A 26,490-nucleotide genomic window follows, 5' to 3' on the forward strand; every position below is an offset into this window, starting at 1 on the left:
GAGCGGCCGGGCAGCTGCAAAACCCGCGGCTAAGTGCCGCGGATTTTGAAGCAGTGCGGAAATCTCACTGTTTTTCGCTGCGGCCAAACCGCGAGATTTCCGCCGGGAATCCGGCCTGTGAGAACCCAGGCTTAAAGAGCTGCTTTGGCTCTTGGAATGTGGCAACACAAAGGTAAGTCTTTAAATAAAAAAGTGTTTTTTTGTGCAAAAAAAAATAGCAAATATAAAAAAAGGTTATAAACTTGGTATTGCCAGAATCGCCCTGAGAATAATTTCATGACATTATTTATTTTGCACACTGGACGCCGTAAAAATGAAATCCAAAAAACTAATGGCAGAATTTTTTCCCAGCCCCCCTAAAAAAAATGTAATAAAAGTCTTACAGTACAATATATGTACCCAAAAATGATGACATAAAAAACCGACTTGTCCCACAAAAGACCAGCTCTTATACCGCTATGTCGATTGAAAAGTTAAAAAGTTATGGCTCCAGTAATGTGAGGATGAAAAATTGTAAAATTAGTTGTTCATTAATATGCAAACAAGTGTCGTCACTAAGGGGTTAATGCTTAAGAAAAATGTAATAAAATGTGATCAAAAAGTTGTACGTACCCCAAAATGGTGATAAAAAAAACTATAACTATATCCCGTGAAAAACAAACTCTCATAAAGCCTCATAAACTGAAAGAAGGTCCAGAACTCCAAAGGAAAATCAGTTTTTAACAAACAATCCTTTTTCTTTTTAAATGTAGTAAAACAGAAAATCTGTAAAAAGTGCGGTAATACACTGCGCAAAAACATAAAGTTTTTGAGTCATTTAAAATTTACTAAAGTATTAGGGCTCCACCGAGATTTGAACTCAGACTGCTGGATTCAGAATCCAGAGTGCTAACCATTACACCATGGAACCTACAGGTAAGACCACTTCACCTTTTCTTTAGGAGACAATGGATATTGATGCACCCTTGTAATTACTGCACTCTACAGTAGAATCCCAAACTGAAAGTCCCAGGCCTCAAATAATATAAATCACTACAATGTTCTAAGAATTGCCAGGAAACGGCGCTACCTAGAGGTAGAGTATATGTTTACAAAGAAAATCCCCCAAAATATTAATTCTGAACGTTTCAAATTTTTTATTAGAAAAACATATAGTGCTAGGATTATTTAGTGATCCTGCACTGAGCAGGGGGTTGGACCCGATGACCATGGAGGTACCTTCCAACTCTACCATTCTATGATTCCTGCACTGAACAGGGGGTCGGACCCGATGACCCCGGAGGTCCCTTCCAACTCTACCATTCTATGATTCCTGCACTGAGCAGGGGGTTTGACCCGATGACCCTGGAGGTCCCTTCCAGCTCTACCATTCTAGGATTCCTGCACTGAGCAGGGGGTTTGACCCGATGACCCTGGAGGTCCCTTCCAACTCTACCATTCTAGGATTCTCATGAGAAGTAATAGAGCAGTGTAACGTGATGGATTCAACCTCTAGTTTCTTGACTTCCACCACAGACTTCTCTATTTTGCCCTCCCCTGTTTGCACTTTGTGCTATATCATAAATGCTGAAAGGAGGCTTCTACACTCCAGTCTCTTTGAAGGGGGGTTAATATGCAGCTGTGTTTAGTGTATCGCTTGATGAACTCTGTCATGCACTATAATTTCTGACTAGAGTGAACCAGTAGAACCCTGTTTCAAGTAAACTTAGCTAAAAGTTTGGTTCAGCACAAACCCCAACTCAACTTTTAGGAAAGTTCTACCCAAAACAGCAGCAAAGTTTTTCTGGTTCTGTTAGCTTAAGACCATTCGTGAACACTACTGTACAAGACTGTGTAAGGGCAAAAGCAGACGGCTGTATGCTTACCTACGCTCGTCTCTACGGAGCATAGTTGCATCTGAACAGCGGAAATTTCTTCCCCTTCGCTGGCTGTTCAAGCTCCTCGCCATAATGTAGGAGTTTGAAAAGAACAGTGGGAAGATATAGGTCTTGCCATAGAAAATCTTATCTTTTCATGCCATAGTATTAACATTTGCGAATACTGCTAATGAAAATGAAACCATTGAAATGAATGAATAAATCATGTCCATGAGAAGAAGCCATAAGAGCCATAAAAGCCCTTCATAACTCTCAGATAGCTTTCATGGCTCTTAGGGTTCTTTCACATGATCTTCATTTTGATGGCGCTAAAACAGCCCCCTCCTTTTGCTGGCCGGCTCCCATGGGAGTCTATGGGAGCTGCCGGCGCTGTGCCATCAAAAAAAAGGACATGTCCTATCTTTTGACGGAAAGAAATCTCAGCCCCCCAAAAACACACCTATTGCACAATTTTTTTCGGCGCGTCAAAAAAAATATCCATCTGAAAGAACCCATAGGTAATTATTAGAGATGAGCGAACGTGTTCGTCCGAGCTTGATATTCGTGCGAATATTAGGGTGTTCGGGATGTTCGCTATTCGTAACGAACACCATGCGGTGTTCGGGTTGCTTTCACTTCCTTCCCTGAGACGTTAGCGCGCTTTTCTGGCCAATTGAAAGACAGGGAAGGCATTACAACTTCCCCCTGTGTTGTTCCAGCCCTATACCACCCCCCTGCTGTGAGTGGCTGGGGAGATCAGGTGTCCGCCGAATATAAAAGTCGGCCCCTCCCGCGGTTCGCCTCAGATGCCGTGTGAGTTAGATGAGGGACAGTGCTGTTTGTACCGGAGCTGCTGTAGGGAAAGAATTGGTAGTTAGTGTAGGCTTCAAGACCCCCAAAGGTCCTTATTAGGGCCACTGATAGCTGTGTGTTGGCTGCTGTTAGCAGTGGCAATTATTTTTTTTCTCAGAATCGCCTCTGCAGAGCGTTGCACCCGGCATTAGGGACAGAAGTGCTGCATAGGCAGGGAGAGTGTTAGGAGTGAGTGTAGCCTTCAAGAAGCTCAACGGTCCTTTCTAGGGCCATATTTAACCGTGTGCAGTACTGTCCAGGCTGCTGTTAGCTGTGCTGCATTTTTTTTTTCTTCTCAAAATCGCCCCTGCAGAGCATTGCACCCTCCATTGATACTGCAGGGAAAGAATTGTGTAGGCAGGGCCACAACACAGTTATTATTCATAGAATATACGCAGTGCTGCCTTTTGGTGGAAAAAAACTGAAAATAATTGTATTTGTCCTGCCTCTGTCCGTCCTAAGGGCGGTGGACACGTGTCGGCTGCGTGTGCAACGTTTAAAAATCAGACGCACCCAGCTACGTTTTACTCCTGGCTTCGCCATTTGCTTTCCTTAATTGGGAAAAAAAATACCTGCTCTGCCAGAGTTAATAACTCTGCTACCCTCACGTTCTGTGACACATTAGCAGAGACACAGCACAGTTATTAAACTTCTCATGTTCATTGAATATACGCAGTGCTGCCTTTTGGTGGAAAAAAACTGAAAATAATTCTATTTGTCCTGCCTCCGTCCGTCCTAAGGGCGGTGGACACGTGTCGGCTGCGTGTGCAACGTTTAAAAATCAGACGCACCCAGCTACGTTTTACTCCTGGCTTCGCCATTTGCTTTCCTTAATTGGGAAAAAAAATACCTGCTCTGCCAGAGTTAATAACTCTGCTACCCTCACGTTCTGTGACACATTAGCAGGGACACAGCACAGTTATTAAACTTAGATTATTCATTCACTAGAGGCAGTGGGGCCTTTCGTTTTCAAAAAAGGGAAAAAATTATATTTGGCTGCAGTCTTGCGCCAATTTATTTCCTGCCTGTGAAATCAAATCACTGGTAATACAGCATGCTGAGGGGTAGGGGTAGGCCTAGAGGACGTGGACGCGGCCGAGGACGCGGAGGGCCAAGTCAGGGTGTGGGCACAGGCCGAGCTCCTGATCCAGGTGTGTCGCAGCCGACTGCTGCGCGATTAGGAGAGAGGCACGTTTCTGGCGTCCCCACATTCATCGCCCAATTAATGGGTCCACGCGGGAGACGGTTATTAGAAAATGAGCAGTGTGAGCAGGTCCTGTCCTGGATGGCAGAAAGTGCTTCGAGCAACCTATCGTCAACACGCAGTTCTGCGCCGTCCACTGCTGCAAATCCGAATCCTCTGTCTGCTGCTCCTCCTTCCTCCCAACCTCCTCACTCCACTACAATGACACCTGCTCAGGAGCGGGAACACTCCCAGGAACTGTTCTCGGGCCCCTGCTTAGATTGGGCAGCAGCGGTTCCTCTCCCACCAGAGGAGTTTATCGTCACTGATGCCCAACCATTCGAAAGTTCCCGGGGTCCGGGGGAAGAGGCTGGGGACTTATGCCAACTGTCTCAACAACTTTCTGTGGGTGAGGAGGACGATGACGATCAGACACAGTTGTCTTGCAGTGAAGTAGTAGTAAGGGCAGTAAGTCAAAGGGAGCAGCGCACAGAGGATTCGGAGGAAGAGCAGCAGGACGATGAGGTGACTGACCCCACCTGGTGTGCAACGCTTACTCAGGAGGACAGGTCTTCAGAGGGGGAGTCAAGGGCATCAGCAGGGCAGGTTGCAAGAGGCAGTGCGGTGGCCAGGGGTAGAGGCAGGGCCAGACCAAATAATCCACCAACTGTTTCCCAAAGCGCCCCCTCGCGCCATGCCACCCTGCAGAGGCCGAGGTGCTCTAACGTCTGGCAGTTTTTCACAGAGACGCCTGACGACCGACGAACAGTGGTGTGCAACCTTTGTCGCGCAAAGCTCAGCCGGGGAGCCAACACCAACAGCCTCACCACCACCACCATGCGCAGACATATGATGGCCAAGCACCCCACAAGGTGGGACGAAGGCCGTTCACCGCCTCCGGTTTGCACCCCTGCCTCTCCCCCTGTGCCCCAACCTGCCACTGAGATGCAACCCCCCTCTCAGGACACAGGCACTACCGCCTCATGGCCTGCACCCACACCCTCATCTCCGCTGTCCTCGGCCCCATCCAGCAGTGTAGTTCAGCGCACCGTCCAGCCGTCGCTTGCGCAACTGTTGGAGCGCAAGCGCAAGTACGCCGCCACGCACCCGCACGCTCAAACGTTAACCGTCCGCATAGCAAAATTCATCAGCCTTGAGATGCTGCCGTATAGGGTTGTGGAAACGGAGTCCTTCAAAAGTATCATGGAGGCGGCGGCCCCGCGCTACTCAGTTCCCAGTCGCCACTACTTTTCCCGATGTGCCGTCCCAGCCCTGCACGACCACGTCTCCCGCAACATTGTACGCGCCCTCACCAACGCGGTTACTGCCACGGTCCACTTAACAACGGACACGTGGACAAGCACAGGCGGGCAGGGCCACTACATCTCCCTGACGGCACATTGGGTGAATTTAGTGGAGGCTGGGACAGAGTCAGAGCCTGGGACCGCTCACGTCCTACCCACCCCCAGAATTGCGGGCCCCAGCTCGGTGGTGGTATCTGCGGAGGTGTATGCTTCCTCCACTAAAGCACCCTCCTCCTCCTCCTCCTCCTCTGTCTCGCAATCAAGATGTGTTAGCAGCAGCATGTCGCCAGCAGTCGGTGTCGCGCGGTGTGGCAGCACAGCGGTGGGCAAGCGTCAGCAGGCCGTGCTGAAACTACTTAGCTTAGGCGATAAGAGGCACACGGCCCACGAACTGCTGCAGGGTCTGACACAGCAGACCGACCGCTGGCTTGCGCCGCTGAGCCTCCAACTGGGCATGGTCATGTGTGACAACGGCCGTAACCTGGTGGCGGCTCTGCAGCTCGGCAGCCTCACACACGTGCCATGCCTGGCCCACGTCTTTAATTTGGTGGTTCAGCGCTTTCTGAAAAGCTACCCACGCTTGTCAGACCTGCTCGTAAAGGCGCGCCGGCTCTGCGCACATTTCCGCAAGTCCCACACGGACGCTGCCACCCTGCGCACCCTGCAACATCACTTTAAGCTGCCAGTGCACCGACTGCTGTGCGACGTGCCCACACGGTGGAACTCTACGCTCCACATGTTGGCCAGGCTCTATGAACAGCGTAGAGCTATAGTCGAATACCAACTCCAACATGGGCGGCGCAGTGGGAGTCAGCCTCCTCAATTCCTTTCAGAAGAGTGGGCCTGGTTGGCAGACATCTGCCATGTCCTTGGTAATTTTGAGGAGTCTACCCAGGTGGTGAGCGGCAATGCTACAATCATTAGCGTCACCATTCCTCTGCTATGCATCTTGAGAAATTCCCTGCAAACCATAAAGGCAGCTGCTTTGCGCTCGGAAACGGGGGCGGAGGAAGACAGTATGCCGCTGGATAGTCAGGGCACCCTCCTGTCTATTTCTCAGCGCGTACAGGAGGAGGAGGAGGAGCATGAGGAGGATGAGGAGGAGGGGGAAGAGACAGCTTGGCCCGCTGCTGACGGTACACCGGCTGATTGCCTGTCATCCTTTCAGCGTGTATGGCCTGAGGAGGAGGAGGAGGAGGAGAAGGAGGAGGATCCTGAAAGTGATCTTCCTAGTGAAGACAGCCATGTGTTGCGTACAGGTACCCTGGCACACATGGCTGACTTCATGTTAGGATGCCTTTCTCGTGACCCTCGCGTTGCACGCATTCTGGCCACGACGGATTACTGGGTGTACACACTGCTCGACCCACGCTATAAGGAGAACCTGCCCACTCTCATTCCCGAAGAGGAAAGGGGTTCGAGAGTGTTGCTATACCACAGGACCCTTGCGGACAAGCTGATGGTAAAATTCCCAGCCGACAGCGCTAGTGGCAGAAGGCGCAGTACCGAGGGCAAGGTAGCAGGGGATGTGCGTAGATCGAGCAGCATGTACATCCCAGGCAGTGCAACAGTCTTTAAGGGCCTGGACAGCTTTATGGCTCCCCACCAAGACTGTCACCGCTCCCCAGTCAAGGCTGAGTCGGCGGGAGCACTGTAAAAGGATGGTGAGGGAGTACGTAGCCGATCGCACGACCATACTCGGTGACGCCTCTGCCCCCTACAACTACTGGGTGTCGAAGCTGGACACGTGGCCTGAACTAGCGCTGTATGCCCTGGAGGTGCTTGCTTGTCCTGCGACTAGCGTCTTGTCGGAGAGGGTGTTTAGTGCGGCTGGGGGAATCATCACAGATAAGCGTAGCCGCTTGTCAACCGACAGTGCCGACAGGCTAACACTCATCAAGATGAACAAAGGCTGGATTTCCCCAGACTTCTGTTCTCCACCAGCGGACAGCAGCGATACGTAAGCAATACGTAGGCTGCACCCGCGGATGGAAGCTACGTTCTCTCTCACCATCCAAAACGGGGACATTTCTGCTTCATCAATCTGTGTCTAATATTCCTCCTCCTCCTCCTGCTCCTCCTCCTGAAACCTCACGTAATCACGCTGAACGGGCAATTTTTCTTAGGGCCACAAGGCTCACTCAAATAATTTTTCTGAACAATTTTTATAAGTTTCAATGCGCTTAAAAGCGTTGGAACTTTAACTTGAACCAATTTTTCGTTACACTGGGCTGCCTCCAGGCCTAGTTACCACTTAAGCCACATTAACCAAAGCGATTCACCTGCCATCTTGGTTGGGCATGGCCAATTTTTACTGAGGTACATTAGTACTGTTGGTACACCAAATTTTTGGGGCCCTCACCTACAGTGTAATCATAGCAATTTGTATGTTCTTCGCCTGCACTCATGGTACAGAAAGGTGTGTGGGGTTGGCCTACACTTTAGCTACATAAATGTAACTTGGGCCTTGGCTATACTAAGGCTACTGAAATGGAACTAAGACTGCGCTCCCGCTATACTGCTGCTTCGGAATTGTTACTGGGGCCTGTCTTGAGTGCTACTATTGCTGACATGGAACGAAGACTGCGCTCCCGCTATACTGCTGCTTCGGAATTGTTACTGGGGCCTGTCTTGAGTGCTACTATTGCTGACATGGAACGAAGACTGCGCTCCCGCTATACTGCTGCTTCGGAATTGTTACTGGGGCCTGTTTTGAGTGCTACTATTGCTGACAAGGAACGAAGACTGCGCTCCCGCTATACTGCTGCTTCGGAATTGTTACTGGGGCCTGTCTTGAGTGCTACTATTGCTGACATGGAACGAAGACTGCGCTCCTCCTATAATGCTGCTAGTGATATGTTAGTGGGGCCTGTCCTAATGCTACGGCTGAAATGTTACGAATTCTGGGCTCTGCCTATACCGCTGCTAATGGTATGTCTCTGGGGTGTGGAAACAGAGGCTTCCCAAAGACATGATGGCGGCGAGGCCATTTCCCACCAGCGCGGTTACTGTTAAGGTGCATATAACCACGGACACGTGGAGAGGACACATAGTGCCTCAAAAACATCCCCCTCCTCCTCCAACAGGGAAAACATTCTTGGCAAATGCCTTTGCATTGGTTCGTCTGGTGGCAGTCCAAGAATTTCACCTTTACCGACACAACAAGAGAGCCCCCACACCATCCCCCCGCCACGGCCCACTTAATCCTGGCCGCATTCCGAAAACCAACAAAATACAACCGTGCTACTAGGTCCGCAGTCACCACCACATTACCACCAACGCGGTTACTGTTAAGGTACATATTACCAGTCTGACTGGGGCATGCAGACACCTTGACAGAATGAATAGTGTGTGGCACATAGGTTCCCCATTGCTATGCCCACGTGTGCAGCTCCTGATGGCGGTGGCACAGGATTATATTTCTCATTGCTTCTGTACAGCATTGTGGGCTATCGCCCCGCCCCTTTTAAAGAGGGTCGCTGCCTAGCCGTGCCAACCCTCTGCAGTGTGTGCCTGCGGTTCCTCCTCATGGCAGACGCACTTCTAAATAGACATGAGTGTGGCGTGGCATGAGGGCAGCTGAAGGCTGCGCAGGGACACTTTGGTGTGCGCTGTGGGGGGGAGGGGGGGCGGTTGGGCAGCATGTAACCCAGGAGAAGTGGCAGCGGAGTGTCATCCAGGCAGTGATTGTGCTTTGTTGTAGCTAGTGTGGTGCTTAGCAAAGGTATGCCATGCTAATGAGGGCTTTTCAGAAGTAAAAGTTGTTGGGGGGGGGGGGGTCCACTCTTGCCGGTATTGTGGCTTAAAAGTGGGACCTGTGAACTTGAGATGCAGCCCAACATGTAGCCCCTCGCCTGCCCTATCCGTTTCTGTGTCATTCCCATCACTTTCTTGAATTGCCCAGATTTTCACACATGAAAACCTTAGCGAGCATCGGCGAAATACAAAAATGCTCTGGTCGCCCATTGACTTCAATGGGGTTCGTTATTCGAAACGAACCCTCGAACATCGCGGGAAGTTCGTTTCGAATAACGAGCACCCGAACATTTTGGTGTTCGCTCATCTCTAGTAATTATGGGTTCTTTGAGATGCAATTTTTTGATGCACCTAATCATCGTCAAAATGATGCTTCTGTGAAAGAGCCTTCAGACAGTGCTGTACACCAGTTTTAGGGGTTTTAGTGAACTTACCGATTGGACTGAACCAAACGTTTTTGCAAATATTTGCAAACCGGCTGAACCGAACTTTTCAAAAGTTTGCTCATTTCTATTTATGACTTTTCTACGATACAAATCTGATGAGCAAGGCTTATGAAACGTGCCCCTATATGTTATATCAGTATGGCCTGCAGTGACTCACATAGTGTTCTCATCAGATGCCTGAAAGGAGACTCCTAGTTAGCTGATGTCATTTGTGTTTAGCCACCAACAAAAATGAAAGCGTTGTCAATGCAACTAAGTGTATCCACAGATTCTAAAAGCAGGAAAGAGAATCACATATCATTACTGGACAACACTACAGCTATGTGTTAGTACAATGTGAGTATTGGCACACAACGATCAATAGCACTATACCACTTCAGTGGCAATGGAACACACTTAGGGCTCCTGCAGATGAAGTACCCAGAGTAGGGTTCCTCCATCGTTTGTAAGTCTGTTTGTCTTTAAGTTAGTTCATTTGTCTCTCTGTCTCGTCAGTGCCTCGTGATTGGTGGTTTTAGTAGAATAGGGGAGGAGTTAATAAGTGAGAGAGTGGAGTAGTGTGGTGTGTGCCGTCAGAGAAGGAGGTGCACACGGGAGAGATGGCCTGATGCTCCTGCCCGGTTTAGGCCGCGGCTATGTCTATGCTGCTGGAACATTTCTTTCCTCCAGGGATGAAGGCGCAGGAGATGCTGCTTAACAGTCGGTATGGGAATGCAAGAGTTGTACGTGCCCCCGCTGAACTGCACGTGGAGGGAAGCAAAGAAGTCTGTTACAGCTAATGATTAAAGTGAGAGTGATGTGAGAGACCGTGTAACCCAAGCAAGTGCCCTTCAGATAACAGCAACTGAGGATGTGTGTGCTTTGGAAGAAGAACCGTCTATTGTCAAATGTGTTCCGAAACTGTGCTCAGAAACTGTTCCGAATTCTGTAACTTCATGTTAAGAAGTACTAGTAAATTTGCTTGTATTGGAAAATCAAAGTTGGAAAGTGAGTAAATGGAAACCGCGTGTCCCTGGTTTTGAAAAGCATTCTGTGTCTGTGAACTCATTTATTCATCGTGAGTAACTGATGACTTATCTAGGGACACTGGCGTCACGACTATAATCTAGAACTGGATTGCAGTTATCAAGTCTGCTAAAACCTTATCTCCCTTGCTAGTGGCTGAGCCGGGTTACGCTTTAGTCTTTGAGGAAAGGAGACGGTAGAGCCACCATAAACTGCTGCCATCTTGTACCCCGCTGTCTCCTCGGCTGAAGGCCTGGTTCTTAGTCACTGCACAGACAAGTGTAGATGTAGATACAATCAGAATAGCGTGACATAGTTGCGCTGTGAAGGGAGCGCTATTGGGGCTATCACACATCGGTGCATTTTACTATACTTTTCAGCGCTGCTGGGACCATACACATTGGTGTAGAACACACTTGCACCGTGATTTAACAGACTGTGCAGCCCAACTAGTAGGCTCTGCAGCCTATTTAGTTCCTGGTGTTTTCAATTTCCCTGCGTGATTTTGTGCTGATCGGGTTTGCACACCACTATAGACTCTTATGGGGCCTTCAATGCACATATGCGCACAAAAATAGAGCAAGTCACATATATTGTCGCATGCTTGGTTTTTGTGCACAAAAATGCATGTGAGAGAACTTATTCTTGACACTGCTCTCTCCTGGTTCTCCTCCTACCTATCTGACCGCTCTTTCAGCATTTCCTTTGCTGGCTCTACCTCTCCTTCTCTTTCCCTTGCTGTTGGGGTCCCCCAAGGCTCGGTCCTCGTCCCCCTCCTTTTCTCTATCTACACAGCCCCTGTTGGACAAACCATCTGGAAATTTGGCCTCCAATACCACCTCTGTGCTGATGACACCCAGCTATACACCTTTTCCCGTGACATCTCTGTACCTTTCCTCCAAATCATCACCAACTGTCTGTCCGCTGTCTCTAACACTATGTCCTCTCTCTACCTAAAACTAAACCTCTCTAAAACTGACTTACTGGTGTTTCCACCCTCCACTAACCGACCTCCTCCTGACATCTCCATCTCAGTGTGTGGCGCCACCATAACTCCCAGACAGCATACCCGCTGCCTTGGGGTCATATTTGACTCTGATCTCTCTTTTACCCCATACATCCAATCTCTGGCCCGAACATGTCAGCTGCACCTCAAGAACATCGCAAGAATCCGCTCTTTTCTCACTATAGACACGCTGAAAACGCTTACTGTTGCCCCCATCCACTCACGGCTCGATTATTGCAACTCGTTGCTGATCGGCCTACCCTGCACCAGACTCTACCCTCTCCAATCCATCCTGAATGCAGCAGCCAGGCTCATATTCCTGTCCAGCCACTACTCGGACGCCTCTGCCCTGTGCCGGTCACTGCACTGGCTGCCCGTTAAATACAGAATTCAATTTAAACTTACTACCTCCATCCACAAAGCCCTCCACAGTGCAGCGCCCCCCTATATTGCCTCCCTCATCTCAATCCATCACCAAGCCCGGGCTCTCTGCTATGCTAACAAAACTAGACTGTGCACCCCTCTAATTCGAACTTCTCACTCCCACCTCCAAGATTTCTCCAGAGCAGCACTGGTCCTCTGGAACGCACGACCAAAGGCTACCCAGGCAATCCAGGACTTGCAGAACTTCAGGCGTGCTCTAAAAACGCATCTCTTCAGGGAGGCATACCGCATTCCCTAAACAAACTCCTCTGTACCCCCTGATAACATGCTCCCTGACCTACTGACTGCAATCCCTGCTAGCCATCATATACCGCTCCTGCAGTCATACTGTTTCTGCCGTCACACGGCTAAATGTCTGACCATTGTCTATGTGTATAGCATCCCTCACTCTCCACCCCGCCATACCGGGCACATCTCCAGCCCTTTACCTTCTGTATCACCCCATTACTTGTAGTATGTAAGCTCGTTGGAGCAGGACCCTCACCCCTACTGTTTCCATCAACTGATTACTATGTAACTGTGGTTCTGTAAGCGCTGCAGAATATGTTAGCGCTATACAAATAAAGATTATTATTATTACTGTTTATCGGACAAAACTGATCCCAAAATGTTCAGTTTTCAGTCATCAACAAACATACTGGAAAAAACGGTGTGGATGTCACAAATTTCCTACAGCCAAAAGGTCTGAATGAAATCCTGGAGAATGTCTAAAGTCTTTCAAAGCTATTGTCCCTTTCTAATTATTAGATTAATATTAATATTTTTTATACTTGAGCAATAAGTCATTTTATAATCCTGGCGTTCTCGGTTATGGCATCTTTTAAATCCTACATCTGTTCTTACTATTAAAATTATTATTATAAATTATAAGCTTTACTACAGTAAATAATATATTTTATTATGCTGAAAATAGCAAATCAAGATGAATTTTATGAATTTATGTACATACTTCCCTCCATGGATATAATTCAATCTGTAATATCATCATTTACTACTTTCTAATGATTTTAATCTATTTTAGACAAGTTATAAAACTTACGATATGTTTTTAAAACTTCTGTCACTTAAAAAAATGCTTCTATACTGTGTTAAAATCATGTGATGTCAAACATGGCTTCCTTTTGGAACGCAAGCTGAAACGCATAATGAGGTTGTTCACGTAGACATCATGACACACACTTTAACATGTCACTACGCTACGTGACGTCAGTGCACGGATGCTAGTTGGACCGCAAGGTGGAACGCGGTGCCCTCCCCCTACTATCCAATCTGCCGGAACAGTAAATCACAATACAAATGACGTCAAATCCAAGTGCCACAGCCCACAGCCCCACATGTGAACACTGTCATTCCGGCATGTTTTTATATATAAGTAAGTGTGATTAACATTAGGCTTGAAAAAAGGGTTTGGTAAATCCCAAAGCGCATTGTCAGCTATCTATATAACCATATTTTATGTACATATAAGTGTTTATTTTGTTAGATACATGTAAAAAAAAAAAAAGAAATTGAAGAAGAAATCCTGTGACTCCCATACTTCAATATACTGCAAGCTGACCTGGGATGGGGGAAAATGGTTATTCCAGATCCCACCAGTGAAGTAAGTCTATCTTACTTTTTATACACACCTCACAGGTGAACATTTAGCACAAAGGGTTAATGTCTTTTTTCTTTTCATATTTAATACTAGCTAGGGGGACATTTCCCTCTGCTGCTCTCCCTACATCTATTGGGATTATACACCTGAGAGGATTCTTGAAGTGAACCTTTGGTGTGGAGCCCTGTCTTACGGCAGGCTCCATACTCTGTGAGTCAATATTATCTATACTATCTATATATTTGGTTTCATCTACTCCATTTCTGGAGCGTGGACACTTCATTATTTTCCAGAAACTGTTCAAGGCATGCTCTATGGCTTGTGCAGGGGGCACTGTGTAGGGAGGGGTAGACCACGACCTGTTGTGTAGGGAGGGGTAGACCATCACCATTGTGTAGGGAGGGATAGACCATCACCATTGTGTAGGGAGGGATAGACCATCACCATTGTGTAGGGAGGGATAGACCATCACCATTGTGTAGGGAGGGATAGACCATCACCATTGTGTAGGGAGGGATAGACCATCACCATTGTGTAGGGAGGGATAGACCATCACCATTGTGTAGGGAGGGAAAGACCATCACCATTGTGTAGGGAGGGGTAGACCATCACCATTGTGTAGGGAGGGGTAGACCATCACCATTGTGTAGGGAGGGGGGGAGCCATCACCATTGTGTAGGGAGGGGTAGACCATCACCATTGTGTAGGGAGGGGTAGACCGTGACCTGTTGTGAATGGTGGATCCTGTGTTTCCTATATATTGGTGTTACCTTTCATTGTATTCCTGTGACAATAAGGAGATGACTGATAAAAAGATTTATCTTTAGAACAAGGAAGTATTAGACTATTCTTCGGCAGAGTAGTCAGTGAGAAAACTGCACGATTTTAGGATTTTCTTTAAATATAGATTGTGATATCAAAAATGTAAAAAAATTACAAAAAGTTTAAAAATCCATTTAACATAAAAACTTACTTTGTAACTACACAATTGTTTTAAAGAGTTTGCACCAAGAGCAACTTTTATCAGCTATCATATTCAGCAACCTCACAGTGATGTGAAGAGGGGGACATGGGACCCCAATGCTCTGGAACAATGGGGGTCTCTGACATGACACTTTTAACCACTTGGATGCCGATGTCAATGCAAACACAACAAATAAGCCACTAGCCAGTTGGTGGGCCACCTCCACACCCCATTAGTGCCCCATGCCATGATCGAATTTTTTAGTCCAAAACATCCCAAACCATTTCCCCATTTTTGACAAAAAAAATAAATAAACAACATAATTGGTATCACAGCAACTGTGAAAGTCCTAAGTATTAAACTATTGTGTTAGAAATTTCACACAGTGAGGCCTCTTTCACACCGGCGACAGCAATATCGGTGCTACAAAATCTCTGCAATATTGCAGCTGTTTCCACAATTTTTTTGTGTCAGTGATGCATCATTGCTTCGCTGCTGCCAGCAATTTTATTGCGCGATCAACTCACACAATTTTATCATGAGAAGGTTAAGCCCTACCCCCAAAATAAGCCTTAGCTGCACTCGCTAAGAAAAAAGGCATACTTACCTAGCAGGCTCAGTCCGGGTCCTCCTGCTGCTGTTTGGAGTGCCGCCATGTGTCCTGCAATCCTTGTTCACCCACAGAAGATCACTTCCTGGTTGCAGGATTCAAAAATCCCACCTCCAGGGAGCGATGGCTCTGATTACTTCATCTAGCGCTACTCAGCCAATTAATGCAGTGCTCAATCAACCAATGCGAGGACTGTGATTGGTTCATCCAGCTCTGCATTTATTGGCTGAGCAGAGTTTGAAGAACCAATCACGTTATGGAGGTGGGATTTATGAATTGGCCAAGTGTTTTTGGACATCCTAACTTAGTAAAACATAGAATATCTGTTTTTTTTATGGCCACAATGGTAGTGACCCACAGACTAGCATGAACACATCATTTATCACTGCACCATGAATGCTGTAAAATAGAACCCAAAATACAGACTTTTTGAGTCATTTAAAAGTTACTAAAGTATTAGGGCTCCACTGAGACTTGAACTGAGACTGTTGGATTCAAAGTCCAGAGTGCTAACCATTACACCATGGAACCAATAGATAAGATGAATTCACCTTTATTTGCAGAAATGACAACAGATAATCCAGTGCCCTTGTAATTACAGCACTGTACAGTTCAATCATATAGTGAAAGCCCCAGCACTGAAATATTCTAAATCCCTAAGGGCTCATGTCCACGGGCAAAATGTGATTTAAAATCCGCAGCGGATCTCCCGCGCGCGGATCCGCACCCCATAGGGATGCATTGACCACCCGCGGGTAGATAAATACCCGCGGATCGTCAATAAAAGGCATTTAAAAAAAAATGGAGCATGAAAAAATCTGGACCATGCTCCATTTTCATGCGGGTCTCCCGCGGGGACGGCTCCCGCGGGCTTCTATTGAAGCCTAGGGAGACCTAAAATAGGAATTAAAAGCATTTACTCACCCGCAGCGGGCCGCGAAGCTCTGCTCTTCCTCACGGCCGCATCTCCCTTGCTTCGGCTCGGCGGATGTGCCCGGCGCATGCGCGCGGCACGTCGACGACGTGTCGGCGACGTGCCGCCGGCGTCAGGAATTCATCCGCCGGCCGAAAATGAAGATCCGGCCGTGAGGAACAGCTGACCTTCGCCGCCCGCTACGGATAGGTAAATGCTTTTAAATTTCTATTTTCAGCGCTCATGTCCGCGGGGCAGGAGGGACCCGCTGCAGATTCTACATGTAGAATCTGCAGCGGATCTGATTTTCCCCGTGGACATGAGGCCTTAGTCTACTTTCACAAGGCTCCGAAAATAGTGCAAGATTTGTGCATTGTGCTACATACAAATCTTGCAGAAATATGAACCCTATTCTTTGGAATGGGGTCATATACATGAGTGATTTTGTTCTCCTGCATCGCATCGCGATGTTTTCAATGGGGCTGGCCAAAGCATTGTACGGTGTGCAATGCAATGCGCGGTCTCCCATTGAAAACGATGGGAAATACTTGCCAAGCCTCTGGCGCAGCTTTTCAGCTGCTGCGTATGCCAGCTTTCAGCGGCCCCAGAAGATCGCTACTTCCCTGAACTAATGCAAGGTGTTTTTGACACAAAAACGCTGCTCATCTGTGGGGAAATGGCATGTTCCTGAGCGAGATATCACGGCCCAATATCGCGCTCGCCCATGTGAAATTAGTCTAAAATGTTGAATTGCCAGGAAATAGTGCTAACTAGAGGTGGAGTACATATTTACATACTCTGTTAAGTTTAATCAGAAAATTCCCCAAAATATTAATTCCCAATGTTTTGTATTTTGTTAGAAAAAGATAATTTGTTTCCTCGTGAGAAGTGAAGATCAGTGTGAGGGCGCCCACCCACTGGCGTTTGCGTTTTCCGCGATTTTTCCGCGCGTTTTTCGCGGCGTTTTCGCGGTGTTTTCGCGGCTTTTCCGTTAATTTCCATTAACATTCATGGGTGCATTAGGAGAAAAATAAGGACACATATGCAAATGACAGTTCCTATGTTAAAAACGCAAACGCAACGCAAAAAAAACGCCAGTGGACAGTAACACATGTTATCTCTATGCCTGTGCAGGAAAAACGCAAAACGCAAAACGCAGGTAAAAAAACGCCAGTGGGTGGGCGCCCTTAGGGTGAAGCCACACGAACGTATATCGGCTCGGTTTTCACGCCGAGCCGATATACGTTGTCCACCTGTGAAGGGGGGGGAGGATGGAAGAGCCAGGAGCAGGAACTGAGCTCCCGCCCCCCTCTCTGCCTCCTCTCCGCCCCTCTGCACTATTTGCAATGGGGAGAGGTGGAATGGGGGTGGGGCTAATTTGCGGAACATAACCCCGCCCCCGCCTCTTCCCATTGCAATTTTTTTTAAAATTTTCATAACAGAAAGTAATTGATATGTTTCTGTAAAAGAAATGCAACTGAAAAGAAGCCCACAGCAACTTATCTACAGGCAGAAATACACCCAGCACAGAAGAGGTCCAAACTCCAGGGACTCCACTATGGAACGGAATAAGCAGCACTGATCAAAGGGAGGGGTAAGAATATATAGCCACTATGCACCTAGGAACTGGCAGAGTGAGTGAAAAACCACACCTCCACCCTACTTCCAGGCATGACTAATCCAGCATGCATCCATGCAGCAAAGACAGACAGCACCAGCAGTCTCTGCACATGGTGCATTAACCCATGTCCTGCATAACAAGGCGACAGATCTTGGCCTGATCTTGATACCACGATGCTGTCCCGACCAACAAGCCGTGACACAAAGATGGTCGGAGGTTCACCAATCTGTGAAAAACTGTGCCTAAAATTTGTGGAACAATTTCAGAAAACCATTCCTCAACGTAAAATTGTGAAGACTTTGTATATCCCAACATCTATAGTACATAATATCATCAAATGATTCAGAGAATTTGGAGAAATTCATGTGCTTAAGGTATAAGGCTGATGGTTAATATTGGATGCTCAAGGTCTATGAGCACCCAGGCGTCACTACATGATAAACAGGCTTGATTCTGTAATGCAAATTACTACCTGGGCTCAGCAATTGTTCCTGAAATCAATGTCTTTAAACACACTTCACTGTGCAATCCACAAATGCAAGTTAAATGTGTACCATGCAAAGAAGTCATATCAACACAATCCAGAAATGCAAGCATCTTCTTTGGGCCAAAGCTAATTTAAAATAGAAAAGTGTTTTGTGGTCAGATGAATCAAAATTTGAAATTCTTTTTGAAAACCGTGGATGCCATGTCCTGCAGACTCAAATAGGAGAGGAACCATCCAGCTAGTCATCAGTGCACAGCTCATAAGCCTGCATCTCTGATGGTATGGGGTTGCATTAGTGTCTATAGCATGGGCAGCTTCCATATCATGGACAACATATGCTCCCATCCAGACAATGTCTCTTTCAAGGATGTCCTTGCATACTTCAGCAAGACAATACATACTACATCCATCACAACAGCATGGCTCCACAGAAGAAGAGTTTGGGAGTGAACCGGCCGCCTGCAGTCCAGACCTTTCACCAATGGGAAATATTTGACATTTATGAAATGAAAAATCCTGCAAAGATGACCGAGGACTGTTGAGCAGCTAGAATCCTACATCAGACAAGAATGGGACAACAGTCCTCTCCCAAAACTGCAGCAATTGGTCTCCTCACTTCCCAGATGTACACAGACTGTTGTAAAAAGCAGAGGGGATGCTACACAATGGTAGACATGGCCCTGCCCCAACTTTTATGAGATGTGTTGCTGCCATCAATTTCTAAATGAGTTGATTTTTTTTTAATTAAATGGGAAAATGTCTCCCTTTTATCATCTGATATTGGGTCTGTGTTCTATTGTGAATAAAATATGGTTATATCAGATTTCCACATCATTACATTCTTAATTTCTCTACATTTTACATAGTGGCCCAACTTATTCGGAATTGGGGTTGTAGCTGATCAAAGTTCAACTGGCAAAATCCAAGATGGCGGACTAAGCTGGTAGGCTTTTCCTCAGTCGTGAAATTTCACCCATGTTTACAGCTGGTAGTAACCATGTGTTTACTATCGCTACGGAGGCTGGGAAGATCAGCTGACTACAGCCACCAATCAACGTGCGCAAAAAATTTCTTTAAATCACAGAGAGGCAGTGAAGAACCTAATAACAGAAATTGAATTCACTGAGAGGTCCTTCTAAAACTTAACTTTTACTAATAAATATAAAATAAAGGGCAAATATTAAATGGACTAATTGTCAGGACCGGCGGCTCTCAGAGTCTCCATGCCCACACTGCCGGTCCTATCACAGGGGCTGCTGGGGTGCGGCACAGCTGAGCCCCGGTTTTGGTTACCATCCCTGGCGGCCGCAGACCTGGACGCCTGCTCTGGCTGCGCACACCCCCATTGCCATGACTCCTGGGCACTTTTGCTCTGCTCTGTCTCTGCAGGTGCCGGGGGCTGTTCTTCCAGCGTCTAATTTGGTCCTGCTGCTGTCTGACTCTCTGCCCCAATCAGCTGCTGGGGCGGGAGTTCTGACAGCATTTAAACTCCTCAGTTCCTCCTGATCCTTGCCAGTGTGTTTGTCTGTAGGCTACACCCGCGTTATTGGTTTGTATTCCCGGCTTTTGACCCACTTGCTTCGGACCTGACCTTGCCTTCGCCTGACCCCTTGTACTGTTGCTGACCCAGATTGCCAGACCTGCCTTTGTGTTTTGTGTGTACCTTGTTTGTCTGTAAGTCTGACTCCTGCCCCACATCCCTAGCGAGGTTAGGGACTGTCACCCAGTTGTCACCCTAGGGCCTAGCCTAGGGGGGCAAGTAGGTAGGGACAGGGGTTGTGGGTATTTTCAGGGACCCTAGCCCCCTGACACTAATATCCGATAAGCTATTCCACCTAAAAAATTACAAATTGTAAGATGCAAGGTCAACCCCCACAACAGAGGAACAGAAGACCAGAAGATTGTGGTACTAGGTATAAAACCCAGAAGTCATTGGAATAGTTAATTTCACTCAAAAAATAAGAAGAATGTAGGGTCTCAATGAACACTAAGGGACATTGACCAAACTTACATCCACTAGAATGTCCAGACTCCCACACTTCTAATGTTGTCACAGCTGTCCCCGCTAATTAAAATGTTGCACTCACAAGAGCTAGCTGTCCATAGATAAATATGCTCTCACTGAAATATATCTCATGCCGATAGTATCTGTCTACACTTCCTGATAATGTAGCACTCAACTGAACTACCTATCCATAAGTGAATACACTCCTGCTTGATGCGTTTCTGCCATAAAAGAGTTCATCAGAAGAAAATAGTAGATAAAAACTAGATGACAGCCTCTATCTAAGAGAAAAAACATATCCTATAGGTAGGTCCTTAGGTTGGTGGTAAGGATAATCTATAGAAGCAGCCCAATAAACATATCCATGTCTAGAGAAAATAGAAAACACCATCAGTCCTGATGGTGGACTGGAGATGAATGAGGAATGGTGGTGTTAATTATTTCCTCTATTCAAATAAGGAAGATGGAACAACACCTCTGCAGCACCACCTATGGTATGGCAGCATTCCTACAAATCAATGTCCGACCCTTTGTACAGATCTTTATAACAATGATTGGGAACTGAAAACCAAGCCAGAACCCATACACAGACAGCTATTTCGGGGGGGGGGGGGGGTGTTGCCCCTCATCAATGTTCAGTAGGTTTCTGGTTTGGTTAGTGAGACGCTATCTTGGCAATCACTAGTCATGGATATGTTTATTGGGCTGCTTCTATAGATTATCTTTGGTGTTCTATTTGATCCTTTTATGAGGAAGATGCATCAAGCAGTAGTTTATTGACTCATGGACAGGTAGTTCAGTTGAGTGCTACATTATCAGGAGCATACACAAATATTTATCTTGTCAATAAATAGAACAAAATCTTGAGCTTCCAGCAAGATAGATCATTATATGACCAGGTATTACATTAGACGGTAGTAAATATATACAGTGGACATACTAGTCCAGAATAAGGCAAATATTTGAGATATTGTGTCATAGCAACATAGTAGGCTAGGCCAAAAAAAGACAAATGTTCATCCAGCTCAGCCTGTACCCCCATTGTTGATCCAGAGGAAGGGAAAAAAACCAAGTGAGGCAGAAGCCAATTTATCCCATTTTTTTTTGGGGGGGGGGGGGGGAAGAGTCCTTCCTGAATCCATAATGGCAGTGTTGCGTTCAATAACGTGCAACCACAATAACATAAATCACAGGCACGACCGTGCACAAAGGAAAACAAAAACTAAGGGGAATGCTCTCCCTATCGTCCCCTAACCCGGGAGTGGACCCTGCCTACTCGGCAGACTAACCGCGCTGAAAAGCGCGAGCCCACACTCGAACTTGGGCCACTGACCAGTCCCTAATTGGGAGCCCTAGCGCAAAACAAAAGGAGAACAAAACCAAACAAAACAGCAAAGAACTTAGCTTATCCAGCAGAGCTTCCACCACAGTGTGTTGCTCAGTCGCTGTCCAACAAGGAACTGCAGAGAATAATTGACCAGCACAGGAGTAACCGTTAGCTCTGCTTAAATAGCAGCAGAGCTACTTAACTCCAGGTGCTGACTGACATTAATCTTGTCGCTACCACACCTCTCAGCTTCGGGAGAGGTAGGAATGCTACTAAACCCTGGTTTGGCCTGACAGCAAGGTGGGAACCTCAGGATGGCTGCAACAGTACCTCCCCTTCTAGGAGGGGCCCCAGGACCCTCAAAATCAGGACGACCAGGGTTTGATCTGTGAAATTTTTTGACTCGGCGGGAGTCCCAAATGTGACTTGTTACCAACTGCTCCTCCCCATACGTTAGCACAGGAGCCGGGGGTGGAGGGTCATTCCCAGGATCGATGAATCTTTTGAGCAGAGATTTGTGGAAAACATTGTTAATTTACCTCGCCCTGGGAATTTCTAACCGGAAGGCCACCGCGTTAGTCTTCTCAATTATTTTAAACGGACCGATAAATCGCGGGCCCAGTTTAGCGGATGGTTGTTTGAGTTTTATATTTCTGGTAGACAACCAAACCAAGTCTCCAACACGGAATTCCGCCCCCTCTGGGCGGTGACTGTTAGCGACTCGCTTTCTCCGCTGAACTGCTCGCCATAACTTTCTCTGGACCACGGCCATAATAGGCCCAGAAGAATCCGGCTGCCCCGATGCCGGAGCCATAGCAACACATTTCTTCAACTTCTGAACCCTCTCAGGATCCATCTTAAAACCCTCTTGGGTATAAACTTTGAGCGTCAGTCTCTCAGGAGGGGGTATGCGGCTCCTGGGGAACTCGTAGTCAGGGGGAAGTTTAATAGCACAATCTCCCTGACTGTGCGGTGGTAATTTGTCTGCCCCCTCTGGGGAATACACAGAGAGGTCACCGATGACTTCCGGCAGCTCTTCTGCCTGAATAGAAGCTCGATCGACCGAAATGCAACCAGACAAACACCTAGGGCTCCATTTAACAATGCCCCCCTTCTCCCAGTCTACCACCGGGTTGTGTAGACGTAGCCAAGGTAGCCCCAAGACTACTTGCGAAGGGAGGGATTCTATGACATATAATGTTATAATCTCCATGTGGAACAACCCAATTTTTAAACGGACGTTAGGCACACAAAACCTCAGACTTCTCTGCGATAGTGGAGCAGCATCGATGGCAGATACTGGGATGGGAGACTCCAGAGCCTTCATCTCTAAGCCTAAACGTCTGACCATCTCCCGATGTATTAAATTAATACTAGCTCCACAATCCAGAAGGACTCTTATGGGGTTGCCCACACTATCAGACAGGATCTCAGCAGGAAGCACCAGTCTGGAGGGTGATATCCAGGCAATTTGATGGCCTAGAGGGGCCCCCTCAGTCATCTCCCAGTCATCAGGTCCTGGCTGGCAATTATGACGGGGAGAACACTGAGCCATGCGACCAATGCGGTTACAAGAAAAGCAACGACCTTTACACTGTACTTTATTCCCATTCCTAGCCCTGGCAGCCAGAGACCCCAACTGCATGGGCTCCTCCACATCCGTAGATAAGAGGCCAGAGTCTATGGAGAGTTCCTGATGTCTCTCCCTGATCCGTCTCCCAGCTTTGATAGCCAGAGACATGGCCTCATCAAGACTGCAGGGTACTGGATAACCTACCAGTACATTCTTGATTTTATTGGATAGACCCCAATGGAACTGGCTCTTTAAAGCAGGGTCATTCCACTGGGTTTCTGCTGCCCAACGTCGAAACCCAGCACAATAATCTTCGACAGAGGAGTCCCCCTGTCGTAAACGTCTGATATTCCCTTCAGCCACCGATATCTTGTCTGGGTCGTCATAGATAAGACCCAATGCAGCAAAAAAGTCATCCACCGAGTCCAAGGCCTCAGACGTTGGGGGTCATGAAAAAGCCCATGCCTGCGGCACCCCCTGCAGTCCAGAAAAATAGTAGTAACTGGCAGCAGTCGAGAGTGTAGAAAGATACAAAAAATATTTATTTACCCCATTACATGAAATAATAGCGACGTTTCGGTCAAATAGACCTTCCTCAAGCTAGTACATAATCATTCAAGTGCACACTATATATAGGCAATGTGAAGTGAACAAACCAATAGAGCCATAATATACACAGGTGTACCTCATCCATCGCTGATTGCCCCGTTCTCCTCGTCCTGGCTGTTGTCTGGTGCGTAGTAGATGACATATCCTAATCGACTTGATTAATGCAGCTACGATAATGTGGATCTCGCAGTGCCATCTTCTTCACTGCGCATGCGCGGGATCTCCGTCGTCGCGAGAGCCGATACTCGGCCCCATCAGAACGCAGAGGCACCTTGTGTGATCACAGCGCATGCGCTGCATGTCAAAAGCTTCTGTTTGACTCTTCATGGATAAATAACGTTATATCCCGCTATACTCAACAGGCACAGCGAACTGCATAATCAGCAATCCCTCTTTGTCTTGGCAGGGATGGAAACACCTGCATACCTTCTAATTTTGTTACGTTGATGCTGCATACATATGCCAATATATATATCCCCCATATACATATAGGGAGATGAACATTTTTTCAGATATCTATATATATAAAATTGAATGTATGTCTGTGTGCGTGCGTGCGTGTCTGTCTGTCTGTCTGTTTGTCCTTTATGCGCTACTACACCATTCATCCGATCGCCATGAAACTTTGGGAAGTTGTTGAGTACACTCCTGGGAAGATTATAGGCATAGTAAAACTATCCTACGATAAATGGCGCGCGCACGAGCGTCGTCGAAAGTTACCACCCCCCCACGTAGATCGAATAAGTAAGCCACCTGCTATTGTGATGTCATCACTGATGTCATCAACATCGGACGCCCTTGAACATGCCCCAACATGTTCTATAAAGCTGCATTGTGATGTCATTAAGGCTGTCAGTTCTATGGCGACATGTAAAGAAATTGACTTTGAAAACCAATATGCGTGTTCAACTACAAAATGATGCATCCGCCGAACGCTTCGCAAAACAATTGCTGGATATTGGAAATGGGAAGATGCCTATCGACAGATCTACACAATGTATCACATTGCCAACAAACTTTGGAAAGATGACATCAACCAAAGACGAATTGATCCAAAAGGTGTTCCCAAATATTGCGCGGAATTACCAAAATCATCAGTGGCTCAGCGCACGGGCTATATTAGCAGCTACCAACAACGATGTCAATGCCATCAATTTCAGCATTCAAAACGGAATACCAGGCGAAGCGACAACGTATAAGTCCATCGATACGTGATGAATCAAGATGAAGCTGTCAATTACCCAACGGAATTCTTGAATTCACTCGATTTTCCAGGTATGCCAGCGCATATTTTAACATTGAAAATAGGCGTGCCTATCATTCTTCTCCGAAACATCCATCCACCACGACTTTGCAACGGTACAAGACTTTCAGTGAAAAAGATGATGAACAATGTCATCGTAGCTACAATTTTGAATGGGAAATTCAAGGGGAAGATGTCCTGTTTCCACGGATTCCAATTATCCCAACAGATATGCCATTTGAATTCAAACGTTTACCGTTTCCGGTGCGACTCGCTTTTGCAATGACCATCAACAGAGCACAAGGACAATCGCTGCAAGTGTGTGGGCTAGATTTGGAGAGTCTTCGCAGCAACGCGCGACGGGTACGCTAGTCTATATATATAAAATTGAATGTATGTCTGTATGCGTGCGTGTCTGTCTGTCCTTTATGCGCTACTACACCATTCATCCGATCGCCATGAAACTTTGGGAAGTTGTTGAGTACACTCCTGGGAAGATTATAGGCACAGTACAACTATCCTACGATAAATGGCGCGCGCGCAAGCGCCGTTGAAAGTTACCACCCTCCCACGTAGATCGAATAAGTAAGCCACCTGCTATTGTGATGTCATCACTGATGTCATCAACATCGGACGCCCTTGAACATGCCCCAACATGTTCTATAAAGCTGCATTGTGATGTCATTAAGGCTCTATTATGACACGTACAGCTTGGAACCACTAGAGCACGCCAGCCAATTACCATTGGAGTTGGAAGTGGGTAAACAAGTACTAGGATATCTTCCTAAGAAGCCACAGCAGCCGGATAAATTGTATGTTCCACCCAACGGCTATTTTATTCAGCCCGCAAGGGGGAAGCAGCGGCCTACAAAATCTCATTCAGGTAGGTAGGTTCAGTTCTTGGAGGTTGGGGAATGCTTATGGGCAAGGCCTTATGTCTCATCCCAACTCGATTATTCAATTCTAAGCGCAAAAGAATTAGCGTCCAAATTTTATGTACGGAATTTAATTCTCTCACTTCCCAATGTCATAGAAACTTGAAATTTGGCACGAGCATTGATTATGTCATAAATAGGAAAAGTTAATGGGTCCCAACTCGATTATTCAATTCAAAGCGCCAAAGAATAGCCGGCCGCTCACCACCAGAGCCGCAGGCATTATCTCTTTCTCTCCCTATTTGGACCACTAACCCAGGTCCCATCTGACTGTGGATGGGGCTAATCTTTAGGGGTGGTGCTGTCCTTCTGTCTAGGCTTTTTCTGCAATTGCTTTGCTGAGCTTGTAATTACAACCGCAACTGCTCTGCCGAGCGTTAACCCTGTAACTACCAATTGGGGTTTTTTTTCTGCTATCTGCCCTCTGAGCATTGCAGCATTATTATCGAGTGATATTTTGGCTATGTAGAAACTGACAGATAGCCATATCACCGATAAAACAGGTGCCATTCACTAACCTGTGGGGGCCCTGCTTATATAACCTCTCAATAGTTTAATTAAAAGACTGAGCATTCAGATATATAGATAACCAAGGGTATATCGGTGCTAATTCAGACGAGGACAATTTCCTGCTGAACCACTGATATATACCAAAGTTTACCTGGCTCTAGTCTACTTCCACTTAATGACTGATTGGACCGACGGTTATATCCAAAAACCGATCGACTCAACAGCCAACGTGAACAATTGAGGG

The sequence above is a fragment of the Eleutherodactylus coqui genome, chromosome 2 (assembly GCF_035609145.1).
Source record: "Eleutherodactylus coqui strain aEleCoq1 chromosome 2, aEleCoq1.hap1, whole genome shotgun sequence".
Taxonomy (NCBI): Eukaryota; Metazoa; Chordata; class Amphibia; order Anura; family Eleutherodactylidae; genus Eleutherodactylus; species Eleutherodactylus coqui.